Genomic DNA, 19212 nt, shown 5'->3' with positions numbered 1-19212 from the left:
CCGTGACTTGGGGGCATGATGGCACTCCCCCATGAGCTCTGGTGCTTTGATTGGCCACGGATGGAGTCCTGGCTGCCTTTTTAAATAAGAAAAGCCCAGGGGATGGTGTCGCCATATCATGAGAGAGTCTGTCAAGGAGGTCCCATGCACACCCTTTCCTTCCCCAGTTTAAACCCCCCCCTAATCTTGCACTGACCCCCAGGCCGTGACCCACCCTGGGGGTAAGAAGTTAAAAGGCAGCAGAGCCCCATGCACTTTGTCATGAGCAAAAGGTCAAAGGTTACCACATTTTACAATGACATAACTCGGGCCCCAATTCTGATGATCTTGGGCTCCTTCTACTCCTGGTGGTGAGCGCTATCCACCAGGGGCATTTGCAGAAACCCTTCTCACCTCTTAGTCCTTGGAAAGCTGGATTTCATATTCCTCTGCATCAGTTTTCCTTTGGTTCATTGCTGATGGGTACAGTAAAGTCCAGGGCTTTCCCCCAACTTGTCTTCCAGGTGTGTAAAGGAGTCAGCTTCATTGGCTCTTGGTGAGACCCACTGCTCCTGGGGTCAAGTGGGGAGAGTCCTGAGTGGGGATGAGGGGTCCCTCCTTCCATTTCTCCATGCCAGTCCCAGGATCCACAGTGCAGTAGCTTAAAAGTCCACAGGCAAAAGGAGTCTTCCCCCTTGTGCAAGAGTTTATAAAGGGGAGAGGAAAGTTCTAAAAGACAGGTACCCCTATCCAATCTTGTTGGAACCTCTCCTCCCCTGCCCAAACCCTCCTGCACAGCATTTTGGAGACAATCCAAAACAGCGTCCTTTAGGAGCCACTGGTCACATCAGCTCCTCAGTCTCAGCTCCACTCCTTGCTGACATCACTGCCAGGGACTTGCACACCAGAAATTCAAAATAAGCCCCTCTGTGGGTTGCATCCAGTTATATGGGCACTCTCCTTTGTTCAGTGGAATTGGGCAGGTCCATCCCTACTGCAGTGTGAAAGCTGGGTGATTGATACGGATCATTCCACCTCACCCCTTTCCTCCTCAGGAGATATGATAAGTAGTACTAAATGCTTCTTTTGTGTTTGGGTTGCTTTTGTTCTTGCTAGTGGAGAAGACTTTAATTACTGGTCACAGCAGGGTGAAAAAGGCCTGGGCTCTGAACCCGAGCAGCAAGTGTGGTTTGCTCGCACAGGCTACACTCCAATTCAAGACGACAATGGTCCCTGCAGTCCAAAGATAAGTGAAACTACATTCTAAGGCAGTTCCCCTAGTGTACACTACCCTAATGAAGCCTATTCTAGGTGAATAACTAACCCTGCAGAGTCCCCGTTGTACCAGACTACTGGGGTGCTGTTACCGGGCTGTGCACAGCAGCAGTCTCCCATGCACAGCCTGCACATGTATGCACATATGGGTGCACACATGTTCATGTGTAACCAGCCAAGTGCCCCTTACCTTTGCTGCATTGCAGCAGTCTTACCTCAAAAGGCGGACACTGGTGGTAAACACCCACAGTCTGTTTACCATGTGATTACCCTGGAAAGTGAGGCTCACCCACAGTAAAAAAGTCCAAAAGCCGGGTGATCAGAAAAGCAAAAAAAATGTGTATACTGTTGGGGCAGAACCCAGTGCAACATGTGCCGCAGTCAGCTGACATTAGGGAAGGGATATTCCCCACTCACAGATACTCTTACTTACTAAACATAACAAATGGCAATAAGTTCTGACCAGACATACCATTCACCAGGTTTCCGCATCCACTAAGAACTTCCACTGTCCCTTTTCTGCTAAGAGCGGCCACCTAACTCAACCATGTGGCTGCTGATCGTGGACTGCACTAAGAAACCCTTTTGTTCAAGATCAGATGCATTCAGAACTTTAACCACCTATAAGGACAGAGCAGGTATAGATCCACCCTTGCCCTAGGTCACCCAACTTCGTGTCCACCACACCATTTCTGGAACGAATTTAGTGCATCTGCACTGATGCCAACACAAATGACAGGTCTAGCACCTGTACCATGGGTTGCTGGGTGTCACCCTCCTCCGAAGAAGACACAACCCAGTACCCTCAAATGAACTGGGTCACACAAACCCCTGGATCAAGCAGCTGACCCTCACACTTAGTATTTACCCTGGGATCTATACTGCCATCACATTTCAGGATGACTATGTCCCCTAAGGGGACTCCAACATAATCATGGAGTGTTCTTGGACAAGAGCCACCGCCAGGCAGTTCCCAATACCGGAACCCCTCCTGTGGACTCCCTCCAGCCCCACTGGGTCAACAGAAGCAATGCAGAACACCTCTTCCAACCTCCGTGCCACAACCATGAAAACCAAATGGGGAACACACACATTCCCCCAGAGAAAGCAGAGGGCTTGTCCCCTCCCACTGAGCCCTTGCATGGTGAACCAGGTTTGAGGGGACCCAGGACATTCTACCTGAGGCTGACACACCAGCAATGCATCAGGCAGTGACCTGTTCCATCAGGGCCTCCTGCACACCCTCACCAGGGGAATTCACCCCTCTTGTACATTTCCCTAAAGTGCACCACACATAAGTCAGACAGGCCCAGTCCTCGACAGCCACCCATATGGCAGCACATTATAGGCACACAAAATAGGCCATCCTTAAATGAAGGGATGGGAAAGAAACTGCTTAATTTTGTTTTCCCAAGACATTTGCTGATACAGCAACCCACATTTACTATTTTACAATGGCACTTGTTCCTAATCTCCCCTTATAGTTGATTTTTCAACTGCAGCCCTCTTGTTTTCTTGTGTAAGACAACAGTAGTATTCTGCTGGGTTCACTTCTCAACGGCACAGCCAATTTTGTTTTTAAGACACAAACAAATGCATGTTATACGTACCTACACCATGATGATGTGTCAATCAATCGTTAAGCTTTATTTGATTATTCCAACACAATCATAAAAGCACATACATCAGTACATTACATGCAAAAATTCAAAACAGACATATAAGATTTTAAAAGTTCAGCCAGTTGTACAAGTGAATGGCATTTTCTAAAAAGACCCCTATGGCAAAGCCCACCAAGGAGCTAGGCAACATGCTTAGAAACTTAAGTGCAAGTTTGTACTGATAAAAGACTTGTGATTTAAAAACTGGCAATAAAACGTTTTGCTTAAGAAGCGCATTGTGTTTACAAAAGAAAAGAAAATGTGTCAAGTTGAATGAAGACTCCATCACAAGGGAAGGCTAAAATAGATGCTGAGTCATGTTGACCATGTCGAAACACAGGTAGATCTTCATAGTACATAACCGAAATGTTTTGAACAAAAACCTTGCACAAGTCTCTTTACCAAGGTGGAATTAAGGTTCAATGCTATGACAGGTTTTGGTCATAACATATTTCTTGACGGTGGGCTTTTCAGTTCAACCCCGTCTCACTTCATCCTACAGAGTGACATGAGAATCTTTTTTGCCCTTACTGTATCTCCCTTGACAATCAAATGTGGACAAGTAAACCGTTCACGTCTCCCAGTGGATTCTGTAATGGCCTTCATGTTTTTTAGCCATTGAATTTCAGAGACCTGGTCCCAAGTCACATAGTCAGTGATAACAATACGATTTAAATGTGGCAATTTATTTCCACATAGATAAATCCAGAGGAGGAGCAGGGCAAGTTTGGTATGATCTTCGGTATAAAAAAGCCCCAGCTCATGTGTGCGGGCTTGAAGGTGGGAGTCCTAGCAGTCGCCTACAGAAGCGATTCTCTTACTGCCGTAATTTTTAAACAAGTTTGGTAGACAGAGATAGCAGCCCTATAAGTCAAGACTAGTGGACAGTTACGTTTCTAGGGGCCTGATTTTTTTTAGCACCGCATTAGTGTCATTGTTTTGATGCACAAGAGGCACAAACTAACAAAATTCACTTATATTTTGTGAGTTTGCGCCGCTTTGGTGTTAAAAAATGATGCAAATGCAGCGCTAAAAATGTCTAAATCAGGCCCTAAATTTCTAAGATAGGTAGCACAGGTTTGTTTCCCACCTTTCTGGCTAGCTGAAAGACAGCCCCCAATGAATGGTTATAGAGAAGACATCTATGCAAGATGCAGGATAACCAGGAGCTCTGGACAACAAAGGTCACAACCAGATATGAAAAGCCATTTACTGTCATGATGGGCTTTCCATTAATGGTGATGGGTCTCACTTTGGATCGTTGGTGACCACGGACCATGTACTGTGATTTAGAAATATTGGTTTTGAGATCCAGTTGTCCATAAACTTGACAAGATTGTCAATTAGGACTCTCAGACCTTCAGTAGTACGTGCAATTAACAAAGCATCATCAGCGTAAAGCAGTGCGGGGATGAGCATAGCTTTAACCTTAGGCATTAATAATCAAAAAGGACAAATAAAATTGGGTTGAGGACACAGCCTTGGTGTACCCCTCTGGCTAGGCTGAAAAGTACAATCCATGCCTTATAGAGGCAGTCACACTGCATTGTAGGGCACATAGGTAGTTCATGATGGGATAACGTAGGCCCTTCTGCATTAAAATGACACATAATTATGATCCTAAAAAAAATATGATGTGCCCAACTACTTTAACAACTCAGGGGCATTTTTATACTCTGTTTGCCCTGAATAAGCGTATTTTTTTTACGCTAATTCAACGCAAACTTAACTGCATATTTATATTTTGGTGATAGACATGTCTAGCGCCAAAATATTGGAGTTAAAGTGATTTTTGCCTGCAGAAAACTACCTTGCGTCCGTGAGATGCAAGGTAGGTGTTACTGGGCAAAAAATTACGATATGGCCTCAGCGCCATATTAATCTCCCCGTGCTAAAATCAAGCACGGGGGATGGGGGCCTTAAATAAAGGTGCTAAGCGTGCTTAGCGCCATTATATAACACCGGGGTCAGGGCAGGCTTTAGGGGGCCTGTGGGCTTTTTTCCATGGTCAAAGACCATGTATAGAGCCCACAGGTGCCCTTCTCTTGCCACAGAGAAACCCCCATACACACCAGAGGGACATTGGAGGATGGGGAACGCCATTCCAGGTAAGTATAGGTGAGTACAGGTAAGTTTTTATTTTTATTTTTTGTATTGCCATAGAGGGGCCTAACCTGGGCCCCCCTACATGGCCATTGAGGTGGTGGGCATGACTCCTATCTTAACTAAGTCAGGAGTCATGCCCATGGGGTTTTAACATCAGAAAATGACGCTAGTCTGGTTAAGAGACATTATTTATTACGTCTTAGGATGGCATTAGCCGGCAGTATACTTTTTGACGCTAAACTGAGTTAGCGCAGTTTAGAGTAAAAAATTATAAATCAGGGCCTCAGTGTATTGGGGAGTGTTGGACTTTTGGCCTTACGGAGGGTCATTCCCAGTCTTTTTGCCTCCTTCCTCCTGGTTTTTATGACCTCTCGCTGTTGGCTCTAGGACTCTGAGCACTTTATCACTGCTGACCAGTGCTAAAGTGCAGGTGCTCTCCCATCTAAAGTTGGTATGATTGACTTATACCAAATTGGCATATTTAATTTACCTATAAGTCCCTTGTACAGTGGTATCTCTATACCCTGGGCCTGTAAATTAAAAACTACTAGTGGGCCTGCAGCGCTGCTTGCGCCACCCACTGAAGTAGAATTTCAAAACCTGTCTCAGTTTTCTGCCACAGGGACCTGGCATCTAAACTTACTTGCCAGGCCCAGAACTCCCCTTTCACTACATGTAAGTCACTCCTAAGGTACACCCTAGCTAGCCCTATGGGCAGGGTGCCATGTATGTAGAAAGGCAGGACATGTGCCAAGTTGCGTGGCCTGTCCTGGTAGTGACAAACAGCCTAACTGGTGTCTCACTGCTGTGAGTGCTGCCTTCTCATAGGATTGCATTAGAAATGCCCTGCTTTATGTGTAAGGGGTATTGTCTGATTTATGAGGGGTAGCATAGGCATGTTTGGTATGGTTGTGATGGTGATAATAAATGCTGCTTACTGGTGTGGGTGTATTTGTTATTACTATCACAGAAATGCCACTTCTGGAAAGTGCGCATTTATCTGTGTTTTGCAGCTTGACTCAAATCCACGTCTGGGCAGAGTGACAGTTGGGGCTTTGTGCATACTTTTCAGACAGCCTGTACACAGGGAGGGTGGAGGTGTCACAGAGGTGCATCTGCATACTGAATAGTCTTCCTGGGCTGAGAGAAGGGAGAGGCGGGGCACACCTACATTTGTAAAGGCTGTGCCCTGGCCTCACACAATAGGGTCGCTAACCCCCCAATGATGTTTGGAGCCTGTGCTGAAAGGAGAGAAGGGGCACTCCCAGAACCAGTTGTAACTGGCTGGAACCTCCTCTCCCTACCATGGTAAAACACTGTAAGAACTGACTATAATTACAGGGGAATTTTCCCCACAATTTGAACATTCTTGGAACTTGAAACTGGACACAGAACGCTGATGAATGGACTCACCAGGAAACCACCATGGACTGCTGCTGCTGTGCTGACCTGTGACCTGCCTGGTCACTAGGATGAACTGCCAGCATCTGCACCCCTTGTGCTGGCCTGTAGCTGGGCCCACCAGCCCTGTGCTTCTTCTTGTTTTACTGTTCCCAGGGGCAGGGTGCTATGGCCCCTGACCCCTGCTCCGATCTCTACATCTTTTCCTTAGCGCTTGGGGAAAAGCGCTCTCTCTGGAATTGATGCTGGAATCACCGCCACGACCTGGGCTATAAATATGGCCTTAGCGCTTTGAAAACCGCTTCCTGGATGCCCCAGATCACCGCCGCAGCCCGGGCGCCCTTTATTTACAAAGCGCGAGACTCATGCACCGTGTAGTGCCCCTGGGGCACGAAGGAAACCTCCTTTCTGCTCGCAGGAGCAAGCGTGCTCCTGTTGGTGCCCCCGGGGTGAGGACCGCTCGTTGGAGCTCCCCCAGGGCACCGGAAGGCCCTGCCCTGGGCTGGAGAATTGCTGGAGAGACGAGGGGAGAGGAGGATGCCTCTCCCCCGCCTGGCAAAGCCGTGTAAGGCTTCAGTTGTTTCTCGGGGCGGCAGCAGCCTCATCAGAGGCTCGTCGCGCCCCAGAGCATTCAAGGCCCCCACGAGAGCCGGCCCCTACAGTTGAGGTCTTACCCCCATAGCGGAGGGCCAGGACAGGCCCAGGGGAGACCCGCAGGCATCACAGGAGGGGCCCGCAACAAAGTTGGAGGGGGTGCGTGACGCACCGCTTCTCCATCTTATTGAGAGGACGTTGCCCCCTCCCTCGTAAGGGCTGGTTGAGGCCTGGGAGGGGCCCTAATAATCACGAGTTACCAGGAGGGACCCAGTAAGGATCGGGGAGGGTGCCTGCTGCCCCTCTCCCACTACAGTACCAAGAAGCCCCCGTTTTGCGCAGGGAGCGCCGGGGGCCCCCTTGTTTCTGTTTCTTAGGCACTGGAGGTGCCTTTAACATCTACCAGGTATTTCAAAGGGACAATATATATCAGAAGTTCTTATTAGAGACTTTATTGCATTATATATTGCCTACCTGTTTTATGATGTTTTTGTGTGCATATGCAAATGTTCCTTTTATGGGCATGACTTGCTAATATGTTTCCCTAACTTGCCATATGTTTTCTAATGTTCCTACTATGGGCGTTTTATGATATTCTTATGACAAGTGTTCTAATGTGATAACGTGTTTCCTGACTCCTGCTTATGTTGCAGAATACTGAGTAACCTATGTGTTATGTGTGACTACTGCTAATTTGCAGAGTAACTAATGTGTAATGTTCGGACAACTGCTAAGGTAGCAGGATAGTACTGATAGTACTGATATGTGATGTTTGGTCTGATAATTGTGTTGTGTACAATACAGTATATTTTCATATAATCTGGTGTTGTGTTTCCTTTGTGGTGGGGATATTGCGCCACATGTGTGTGTGTGTTGTGCAAACGCTTTGCACATTGCCTCCGGGTTAAGCCTGACTGCTCGTGCCAAGCTACCAAGGGGGTGAGCAGGGGTTATCTTGGACGTGTAACTCCCTCGCCCTGACTAGAGTGGGTAAGTTCTGCCTGGCTGAGGTGCATACCCTAGCCAACCAGAAACCCCATTTCTAACAGGGAGATTGGCCTATAGTACTTGGGATTCTGTTTATTGTCTTTCTTATAAATCGAGACAATTGTAGCTGTCTGCCATGGGGTTGGATTCTAATATTAACAGCAGCATTCCAGACGTTGGTACCGGTAAGCCACCAGAATTCAATGTTAGATTCAAACAAATCTATTGGGACCCCATCAGGTCTGAGGCCTTGTGGGATGAGCTAACAGTGTTAGCATCCACATTCTTCTTACAGAAATTAATATTTAACTGGCATCTTAGGGAGGCCTCCTGAACAACATCAGCACCATCCACTCCAAGAGAGTAAATATTAGTAAAGTGCTCCACCCTGTTGTCAACACATATTGTTGCCAGAGTTGCTTTCTATTAGCATTCACAATTTTCCAGAAGGCTATAGAGTCACGGTCTATGCATGCCTTACTCAGATTTGTCCAAGTTTCACTCTTAATTGCAGCCTTCCGTTCCCTAATGGCCAACTTATTCACAGCTCTGATCTGCAGTTCTAGTTAAATCAGCATAGAGAGCTTTTCGTAATGGCACTGGGTGTAAGAGAGTTGACTGAATTGAATTGTTAAACTTGAAAAAAGCCTCAATAATAACAAAGAAAGATTGGTTAAGAGTCATCTGATGATTATTGATTAAGCAGAAGTTAGTGCTAATTAGGGAGGCTAGCAGGGTCAGTTAGTGAGCACCACTCCATCTTACCCTTAGCACTTTTTCAATGCTTTCTAAATAATTGATCCCCTTTTGACGGTCAATTATGTGCTTGATGGCAGGTAGAGTGAAAGCTCACTTGGACTGTCAACACTCACACAATTTTCAATTTGTCTTCAAGAATGGGTTAGATCATTTATGTACATTGTACATGTGTTAATGTTTTATTTTGTAGTCACATAAAGTACAATACTGTGCTGTGATCACTCCAGCATCCACAATATACAACTTACGTAGCAATATGGAGTAGAATTCACAATTTGCTATCCAAAATACACAGCATTCCCTACAAAGCTGATACCCTTTTTCCCACAGTGTTCAATAAGTTGTTTCATTATAATGAACTTCCCCTCCCCATGGCCTGTTTATGGTGACCTAGTATATTCATGAGCCCTCATTTTCATCAGTCTCTTCACACACTCTTCCAGGAACATAGCTTCTCAGTGGACCCCACGCGTCCCTTGGATGGGATGCCCTTGGCAGTAGTGAGCAGTATATTTCTGAGTTTGTGTTACAGGATGCCAAGTTGTTAAGACTTTTGTCTGCTCTGGGAGATGCTCCCCTTCCCCACTACATGATGGCCCGGCATGTACCCAGCAGCAAGGCCAGACCAACAAACTTTCTACTGTTTTTAGGTATCATTTTTACAAAACCAAGAGGGCCACCAGGGCATCTGTCTGCAGTATCAGACAGTCGGTTCCAAGAATCAGCGACCACGGCAAAGTCCCATGCAAAGTATAAAAGATCTCCCGCAGGACTATTAAATCTCTCCCATGCAACACTATCTCTCACCCCATATCTATGAAATTTAGCTGAAGTATAGTAAACCTGGTGAAGGAAATTATAATGTAACAATGTATATCTGCCATTCATTGAGTTCTCTTTGGTGTGTCAACAGCAATATTCCCACTGTGCATCTGTCATTCATGCACTTTGAAAGAAGAATATAGGAACATATTTTTAATGTTTGCGTCATTTTAACCTCATTTGTTTTGATGCTAAAATGGCCAAACTTAACTCCATATTTATATTTTGACACTAAACACATCTAGCATCAAAGTATTGGAGTTAGTGCCATTTTTTGGATATGTGAACTCACCTTGCGTTAATAAAATGCAATTTAGGTTTTCCCGTTCAAAAGTTGACTCTAAGCTCGGAGCGCCATATTTATCCCCTGTGCAAAAATGGCACACAGGTGGGAGGCAGACCTAAATAATGGTACTAGATCTGTTTAGCGCCATTATTTTTAACGTCTGGGTCAGGCCGGACTGTAGGGTAGCTGTGGACCCATTTCCATGTCTAAACACTATGGAATTGGCCACAAATGTCCACCCCATGCCCCAGTGAAATACCCCACCCACATCAGAGGGACACCAGACGATGGGGGACACCATCCTGGGTATGTATGGGTAAGTATAGGTAAGTATTCAATTTTTCTTGGCTGTGCCATTGGGGGCCACTTGCATGCCCCCTCGAAAGGCACTGGGTCCAATGGCCATGTGTACTGGACACTGGTCCCCTGGGCATGGCCACTGGAGTGGTGGGCATGACTCCTTTCTTTACTAAGACAGGAGTCATGTTTGGGTGCTATTGCATCAAGAAATTACGCTAGGCTGGTTAGCGCCATATATATTGGTGTTAACCAACCTAGTGTCATTTCTGGCGCCCTAATGCCTTTTTTCCCTACCGCCACCCCACCCCGGCTAGAGTCTTTTTTTTTACACTAGCTGATTCTTACTGCCGGCTCGCTCCATCCCATAAATATGGCGCTGTGCTTGTGCTCAGAAATAGCAGAAGCCGATGGTAAACTTTTTTTGCGTCAAAAAACATAAATATGGGCCTAAATTCTACATAGCTCAATCCCCCTCCAGTTGACTGTTATTGACACCTTGACTAGGAAGGGGTCATGACAGGTGACCTTGGTTCCAATCTTGGCATTTAAGTCCTCCCAAATACCATTAAAACTGCCAAAAAGTGAGATATATCTAATCTTTAAGACAGTTATCACAAGAAAAGGGATATAAATATCTCCCTCAACTGAGTTGTAAAATTTAATGAGGTTAAAATTAAAAGTATTCAGGACCAGAACCCAGAGGACTTAAATTCCCAAATGGATGAAGGATACTGGGGCACCCTTAAATATCCCTGAATTCTGCATCATGACGAGTAGGCCCCCTTAGCGTGGCTATGGATAGAAATCATTGAAGGGATGCAAAACCATCAATACACATTCCAAACAATAAATAGGCCAGGTTTCCTGAAACATGACATTAGATTTTTCAACAAATGTTAACCAGTCATCACTAGATTCCTTAGACTTGAAATGGAAGAAATTCCAGGACATTAATCTGTAGGAAACTGGGCTTCTTTGCAGATGCATCCCCTCTTTTTGCACCATTTAAAACTACTAGTTACTGATTTAGACTGCTTAACAGACCTTAATACCAGTGTTCCTTCCTTAACAACAAGGACCCATATTTATACTTTTTGCCTCAAAACTGAGCTAACTCAGTTTTGCGGTAAAAGGTTTAGCACTGGCTTGCATAATTTCACAACTCCAGCTGGGCACTGCATTTATTGAATGGTACAAGCCAGCGCTAAACTTGTGCTAGTGTCTTAAAAAAAGATGCTAGCCAGGTGGGGGTGGCGGTAGGGAAGGAGAGGTTGTGCATCAGAAAATGACACTCTAAAAAAGCCTCTAACCAGACTAGCGCCCCTTCCTGGCGCACAACCAACAAAAACATGACTCCTGTCTTAGGAAAGACAGCAGTCATGCCCACCACCCCCGTGGCCAGCACAGGGTGTCAAAGTAAGCCTCAGCAAGGCCTACTAGTGCAAGGGTTTCACCCTTCTCTTCACAAAGTCCTCAGACCATATAGGAAGAAGATGGCACAGAAACTGAAATAAAAAACAACATTTATTAAACCTCATGAGGTGGTACTACAGTTCAAACAGCACCCTTCGGTAATGTTTGAAGCAGCACACTGAACTAAGAGAGCATGGTCCTTTTATACCCACGCAGGGGCTAAAAGAAGGTGGTACAATTCTAGAAGCAAGACTTACATACATATAAGGTCATATGGAAATGCACAGTCGACAGGTAGGAGGGGCTAACAGTTTTCAAGGACTAGTTGACACATTACTGTCTGTTACTGATTACTAACAGCTGCAGATCTTACTGGGCATGTGCGAAAGTGGGAGATGCCAAATATAATGTGTCACTATACAGATTTTCAGGAGTAGTTAACAGAAAGGTAGGACAGAGCACATGGCGAGCACATGGCAGAGAAAATGGCTGCCATGAATACAAAATGGATTCCGCAAAACTGACACAATAGTTGCTAAATACAAGATGTCTTCTGCTAATGCTTAATCTAATCGCTACTGATTTACAACAAGGGGACAAGTGTCCCCTGGGCATGGCCATTGCACCCTGTGCCATGCAGGGTGCCCCAAGTTAGGGCCCCCGATGGCAAAAAAGAATATAGAAAATAAATATTTACCTGGACTTACTTGGGATGGGGTTCCCCCATCCTCCGGTGTCCCACCGGTGTTTAACCATGGAAATGGGTCCACAGGTCCCCTAATGCCTGGTCTGACCCAGGCATTAAGTAATGGTGCAAAGCAAGCTTAGCACCATTATTTAGTCCCTCCTCCCACCTGCACGTCATTTTAGAGTGGGGATTAAGTATGGGGCTATGGGAATAGTACCATTTTTTGGATAGGAACGCCTACCTTGCATCTCATTGACACAAGGTAGGTTCACCCATCCAAAAAATGGTGCAAACTCCTATATTTTGACGTTAGACGTGGCTAACATCAAAATATAAATATGGAGTTCGGTTTGTGCCAAATTTGCGTAAAAAAATTACACAAATGTGGCACAAAAAAGTATAAATATGGGCCAACGTATGTCAAATTGATTGCAATTGGCACAGGCCTTCAGCACCCCTGTAAGTCCCCAGTAAATGGTACCACTAGTACCCCTGGTACCTAGGGCACAGCTACTAAAGAGGGTCCCTAAGGGCTGCAGCAAAACTTATGCCACCCTAAGAGAGCCACACACAAATTGCACACAGCCTGCCATTGTAGACTGAAAACATGACATAACACACACATTGTGGCCATGCCAAAATCACTACATGCATTATATGTAAGTCACCCCTACAGTAGGCCTTAACAGCTCTGAGGCAGGGTGCATTATAAGCAGACATGCCCCTGTGATGCCTACTTTTATTCCTAAACAAAAAGAAGAGATGATGGACGGAATGCTGAACAATGCAAACATTCACCCCCAGTCACAAGGATCTGGGTTTAAAACATTGGTTTTTTTTTACCACCACGCCACCCCAGTTTGAACCCAGCCATATGCAAATCGGTCATGAACCTGTTCCCCATAGGGACAGTTCAGTCCGAACTGCCAAGCCAGGTCCTCACTGCACTGGATACAAGCATCCTGGGACCGGTTTAGAGGCTCATCATTCAGTTCCTAGATTAGCTTGAATACAGTGGCGCAGCAGGCAAGGGACCCACGTCTGAGCATACCTTTCCTACTTTTGGCAACAAAAGCAAAAAGAACAGAGGATGGATGGAATGCTTAGCAATGCAAGCATTCACCCCCAGTTACAAAGATCTGGATTTAATCCATTGTTTTTTTGTTTACCACACCACTCAAGTTTGACCACAGCCATATGCAAATCAGTCTTGACACTGTTCCCCATGGGAACAGTCCAATCCGTACTGCCAACCCAAGTCGTCCTTTGGACGAGAAACAAGCACCCTGGGATGGGTTTCAGGATATCACCCTTCATCAGCCAGGCAAACTTTAAACTAGTGGTGCAGTGAGCATGGGGTCCACGTCTGGGTATACCCTTCCCACTTAGAGTAACAAAAGCAAAAAGAACAGATGACAGAAGGAATGCTGAACAACGCAAACATTCACCCCTAGACACAAGGATCTGCGTTTAATCCATTGCTTTATCAATCACCACACCACCCCAGTTTGAACCCAGCCATCTGCAAATCATTCCATGGGAACAGTCCAGTCCGAACTACCAAGCTAGGTAGTTTGAGGGTATCACCCTTTATCAGCCAGGCTAGCTTGAATCCAGTGGTGCAGTGAACACTGGACCCACGTGTGGACATACCATTCTCACTTAGGGCAACAAAACAAAAAATAATAGAGAATGAACGAATGCTGAACAATGCAAACATTTACCCCCAGTCACAAACATTTGGGTTGAATCCATCATTTTTTTGACCAACACACCACCCCAGTTTGAACCCAGCCATATTCAAATCAGTCTTGACCCTGTTCTCCATGGGAAGTCAAGTCATGGGAACCCTGTTCTCCAGGGGAAGTCTCCATGGAACTGTCAAGCCAGGTCTTGCCCGGACCTGAAACAAGCATCCTGGGACAAGTTTCAATCCAGTCCGCACTGCCAAGCCAAGTCCTCCCTGGACCAGAAACAAACATTCTGGGATGGGTTTCAGGGTATCACCCTTCATCAGCCAAGCTCGCTTGAATTGCACTGGCGCAATGAGCACGGGACCCTCATCTGGGTATACCCTTCCCACTTAGGGTAACAAAAACAAGAAGAACAGAGGATGGACAATGCAAACAATGATGAACAATGCAAACATTTATCCCCAGGCACAAAGATCTTAGTCTAATAAATTTTTTTTGCCCACCACGCCGCCCCAGTTTGAACTTAGCCATATGCAAATCAGACTTGAATCTTTTCCCCATGGGAACATTCCAAACACTTTATGGCAGCATCAAAGGGGTCCGGGCTGCCTTGTGGTTCTGGCAGCCCTTTCCCCAAGTCTATCCTTGTGTCCTGTGCTGTGGGAAAAGGTATTGTGCTAAAAAGTGTTTGAGTCCCTGCCTCGTAGCATTAGCAAGGTATTCTCGGCTTTGTGGTCCTGTCAGCCCTCTCTCCAAGTCTTTCCTGGTGTCTCACATTAAAGGAAAAGGTTTGCGCTTAATAATGCTCATGTCCCTGCATCCTGGTAGCAGTACTGGTGTCCCACACTGCAAGAAAAAGAGTTGTGCCAAATAGTGCTTGAGTCCCCAACTCAAGTGAGCAGCAAGGGAGTCTGAGCCTTGTGGCCCTGGTGGCCCCTACCCAAGTCTTTCTTGGTGTCCTGCGCTGCAGTAAAAGGAGTCACACTAAATAGCACTTGAATCCCCACCTCATGCATTGCTCCACTTTGTAAACCATTGTGCTACATTATGCCATAATGTATGCAATAAAATGGCGCAAGGAAATCAATGAGATTTCCTTGCACCATTTTTGGGGCATTTTTAACTCCTGCTCCGAGCAGGCGTTAAAAGGGCACTTCCATTATTTAGAATGAACCCCTATGTACTTTGCCGAAGTAGTGCCAACATTTTGGACTACACTGCGAGGCATTTTAGTGGCACATATTAGACTACTTTTGACTTTCTAATATGGTGCATGCTTTCTGCAAGGAATAATTTTTTGATCTTAGATAATGAGGCTAGCAAAGAAGTATTGTGATATCTCATTTTCTCTGCAGAGCTTCCATAAAATCCTACAGCCTGAGTAGGTCGCTTGTGTCGTTTACTCGCAGATTGCAATACTGGGCTGGTTTGAAACATATTTCTGTGGTTGACTTGAGTTTCTTATTCAACTCTTTTCATGACCGGAGCATTCTTCTTTAAAAGTGAACAATCTAACTCATCAAATTTCTAACTCATCAGTCTTTCATGCTGAAATAGTTGCATGATGGCACTATTTTTTGATCCCATGATTGTATTGTCCGCCCCTTTCCTACAGACGATTAAACTCCCTAATCTTATGGAATTGTATCCTCATGTAAGAACTATGGGGTCATATAATGTCCGGCAGCAAACAACTAGGCTCAGTGCAGCAGCTCTGTGGCGGATGCCGTAAAAGGCTCAAACGAATGTTGAGGGGGTTGCATGGTTGTTTTTGGCCTGTCCGTCACTTCTCTTGTTTACCTCAAACAATCTCCTGAAGCAGGAGCTTGTGGAAAAAATAGCAATGACCCTGATACATAAAAATTGTTCTCCCTCCTTCGGTTGGGGGACACTGTTTGCTTTCCCTGCCAGATCAGGCGTGTATCACATGGCAGACACTGGGAGGGAAAATCGAAGTTAAGGTACATTGCCATACCAACACTTTTATCACTGCGGAAATGTACCTATTAAAACAGCTACTGACTGTCAGAATCTGCTAAAAATATCTAAGGAGGGCAACACCAGACCCTTTTCCTTCAGAAATATTTGATGAATGAGAAAGAATCAATTAAAACTCCCAAATAATATCTAGTCTTTCAGTAACCCATATTTGTGAATGAACATATTTTGTTTATTTCTGAAAAAAAGACCCAACTGAGTAAAGCATTTAACAGTATTTCTTTTTGCAAGAACATTAATGTCTTAGGTTTAAGGAGGTTGGCTCACTTCCCAGACCTCCGCCAGTCTAGGTCAGGAATGTTTTAGGACTAATTCATCCATCCTCCTTCAATAGTGACTTGTTAAGTAACCATTGTATCTTTTATCTTTTCCTGAAGGAGCACAGATCTTCAGACAAGCAAATCTAAATTTCTCAATAAAAGGAAGGTGTTAGTTTTATTTTCTCTTTTCTCAAGAATCAAGTGTGCTTAATTTTGAAATTCCTCTCTTTTGGCACCAGTCATTGCTGATGTGGGTAGCTGGGAGAAGGTTCTACTAAACACCCAGAAAAGAAGGAAATCAATCAGTTTTTGACCCGCAAATTTAAAGACATTCTATATCATTGTAAGTCACAATTTATATACACTAAAATTCAGTCTCTGATGATATTCATCAGTACACTAAGAGTTACAAACACAGGATTATACATATGTACATCTGCATCATAATGCCTCTACTACCCTAAAGGAATTTAGCTAAATTCCAAAGCTCAATGACAAATAGAAAAATTAAGTGGCTCATGGATTTGCTAATGTTCTAGAATGGTTTGAGCTATTAAATTAATAGGGCAGCACAGTCAGTCTTGTGCTTGTTTCCTCTGGCTGCAGATAGGGAATGGTGGTTGAGGTAGCTGAGAAGTGTTGTCAGTGAGTATTTTATTATAAGTAGGGGACTGATTTAAGAAACGTAGCTCCTCATCCAGTGCAGTGCCACTTTTCTTACACTCCTTTGTGCCCCCCTAACCTCACCATGTGTGTGCCATATCTATGATACGGTGCACCGTGGAGGTAATCAGGGGAACTAGTTTCAAAATGTTTGGCGCTAGTTTAGAGCTTTGCAGGATTACAAGCAAAAATGACATCTCTTAGATTTATTTGCACCATTTTTCAGCCCCCCTAATAGGGGAACACCCCCTTTGCATACATTGTGCCTGGTGCAGGCATAATGTAGCCCAAAGGTTACAAAGTGGCGCAATGCATGCATTCTGGCCTTGTTGGGCCACATTGGCTTAAAAAGAAATTATGCTAATGTGGCACAAGGAGGCACTAGGGGGTCTTAAATGTTGACACATTTGAGGGTAAAGGTGTTCCAGAACAGATGTTTTTATGAAGAGCGTAGAATAAGCATTTTTTGTTTAGTCATTTAGAATCATCAATTCTTTTTTTAAAGCGCACCTTAGTTATAGGAGGAGAAAGGCAACATAGTGAAGACACATTCAGGAGCAGATTTACTAAGTTTTGGTGCAATGAAAGAAGCATAGCAACCAAAATTTGCTGTGCTACGTTGTATCAGGGATGACAAAAGAGATATCTACTAAGATATGGCGATGTTTTCTTTCTCCCAGCGCTGGTGCACTTCAATCTGCCACGTGAAAACATACACGTCCATTCAGTGTGGCGTAAAGGTGTATGTGGTCTGGCAAGCACAGATTTTCTACAAGAATGAGACCCTTCCAGAACTAAAATTATGCATTCACATTTTTCCTCTTTGTACATGTGTTGTAAGTGTAGTGCACATGCAAATTTGAAAAAAAAATAGAGATATTTAAAAATTGTTCCACTGTTGTGTTCTTATGGTGCATAGGGCAAGAAGAGGAGGTAGATCCTTTGCGTTATTTACTACCAAACTCTGAAACTCCATCCCTATTGTGTTGCGCTTGGCCCCCTCTGAGTCAACCTTTCATAAATATTTGAAGCCTTTTGTCTTTGATGCTCAGGCTTCAGGCTTAGAGATTCTGGTTCTTGCGCCGGACTCTTCCTTCAAAACAACGATGTGCTTTATGAAATGTACTGCATTTTATTGTATTGTTAGGTCTGGCTAGGGGAAACATATTTTTTGGCACAGATCCCTGTCTACCGGTGCTATGTCCCTTACACACGAAAGTGCTACTTTGCCTTACAATGGGTAACTTTCCAATGGAAATTATGGTGTGTGTAGGAGTGTAAATACCACCACAACACGTTGTGCAGGGTTTGCATCACTTTTTTGATGCACATCGAGTGCAAACTGTTAGTAATCCTGAGCCAACATCACTAGAAGTCGAGCCCTGGTGAGGTTGATACAGCTGACCATTCAGACATTCTTCGAGTTGGAATAATGGCAAGACAAACTTTACACTGTGCTGAATCGTTTGAACTGCATAAATAAAATCCAAGAGCAGGTAATCCCATAAAGGCCACAACAGAAGAAGTAGCCATTAGAGAAACCCATTAAACCGTTGTTGTTGCCTGACGTGACTACACAAGAGGAACGGGTATTTGTGGTAACTACGGGCTCATTGAAAGTTTGGCAGTGCAAAAAAAAGATTCACATTTGCAAATTGTACAAAGAAAGTTTGGCATTCCAAGGGGGTGTGCAGCATATATGGAGATCAAGTTGAAGGATATCTTTTAAAACTAGGCTCTAGCTTGTTAATTTCTTACAAAGTGGCTTCAGCAGGAATACAGGGCAGATACCATTTCTTGCAACTGCAACTCATGATCAATCAGATGTTTCACGGGAGTCATAAAAATCAGAGATATTCACCATCCAAACAGTGAGCTTCTAAACACCAAAATTATTCATTATTAAATTGTCCCCTTGTGAGAGAGGAATTTAGACTATCTCGTGTTGAACCTAACTTAGCAAGAGGTTTAGGTCAAATATCCTTATTGTGCTTGTGACCTTTGCAATATTTGCGCATTTTTAAAAAATCAATTCACAACACTGCCATGTACTATATTTATTGTGCACAATGCTAGTCTTAACAGTGTCCGAGTGTTCTCACACCACATTTCAAGTTTAGACCTACACTGCAGGGCTTTCTCTTGCCCTGCTCCCCATTTAGCGAGGGGCATAGAAAAGGAGTGTCTTTTCAATAAGCCCTTGCTTAAAGTATCCCTTGTAGGGTCGGACTGGAATAGAAAATAGGCTCAGGCACCAAAATAAAAGGAGCCTCTTTAGTGAATCAAATAGTTAAACAAGCATTGGCAAAACTAATATGTTTCTGTC

This window comes from Pleurodeles waltl, chromosome 8, assembly GCF_031143425.1.
Source record: "Pleurodeles waltl isolate 20211129_DDA chromosome 8, aPleWal1.hap1.20221129, whole genome shotgun sequence".
NCBI lineage: Eukaryota > Metazoa > Chordata > Amphibia > Caudata > Salamandridae > Pleurodeles > Pleurodeles waltl.
The sequence above is the reverse complement of the archived record's forward strand: the minus strand, read 5'-3'. Positions refer to the sequence as shown.